This window comes from Octopus bimaculoides, chromosome 16 (assembly GCF_001194135.2).
Source record: "Octopus bimaculoides isolate UCB-OBI-ISO-001 chromosome 16, ASM119413v2, whole genome shotgun sequence".
NCBI lineage: Eukaryota > Metazoa > Mollusca > Cephalopoda > Octopoda > Octopodidae > Octopus > Octopus bimaculoides.
Genome location: NC_068996.1, coordinates 17,761,130 through 17,762,115, shown reverse-complemented (window position 1 = coordinate 17,762,115; position 986 = coordinate 17,761,130).

Below are 986 nucleotides of genomic sequence, written 5' to 3'. Positions count from 1 at the left end.
CAAAACTATCAGGGAAATTTAGTGTTATATTATACAGTGGGTCCTTCTTCATTTAAGAAGATTTTGAGTGGATGAGTTGAAGATTTCACTGCTATTTTTAGCAGGTCCAGGGATAATGCAAAAGTTCTCTTTTTGGTTTGCCAGACAATGGTTAATTGTTGTATGAGATGCAGTGTGATAGTATGATGTAGTGTAAACGTATTGTATGTTGTCAATTCCAGTATGTATGGGGTGGATGGGGTGTGCTGAAAAGATCCTGGCTTTAAGGGCGTTACGAAAGGCTGATCGGAAGCCCAACCTTTCAAGTTCTTTTACAAGGCTTAGAAAAACTGAAGGACCACTGCAATGAATGTGTGAATCTGAGAAGAGAATATGTTGAATAAAAATCATAATTAACTGATCCTCCTGTATTTTCTTTTACCTAAAGACAGGAACTTTTCAGCACACCCTCATATAAATCAATGCAAGGTAATTAATTAATTAATTGTCTAAATAATCACTTCAGTCAGTCATTAGAAGAGTTTAGTTGAACAAATTGTGCCCAGCATGGTTCTTTTTCTATTGGTCTCTTTTTCCCAAACTGCTACATTATAAGGATGTAAACAAACCAACTACCAATTGTTAAGTGGTGGTAGTGGGACAAAAACAAATACAAAGACATACACACATGTGTATGATGAGCTACTTTCAGTTTCCAACTACCAGATCCACTCATACAATTTTGGCCAGTAGACGACATTTGCTGGAGATGCCACACAGTAGAAATGAATGTGGAACCATGTGGTTGGGAAGCAAACTTCTTACCACACAGCCATGCATGCTCCTGTACTGTAAATAATTACAAAGGATCAATTATTAATTGCAAATAAGTGTATTTAATGCTGTTTGATATTTTTTTAATGTTTTAAGTGAATAAAGATAAAAAATGTACAGTATATATACACATTATAGATGTAAAAAAACAACAACACACACACACACACACA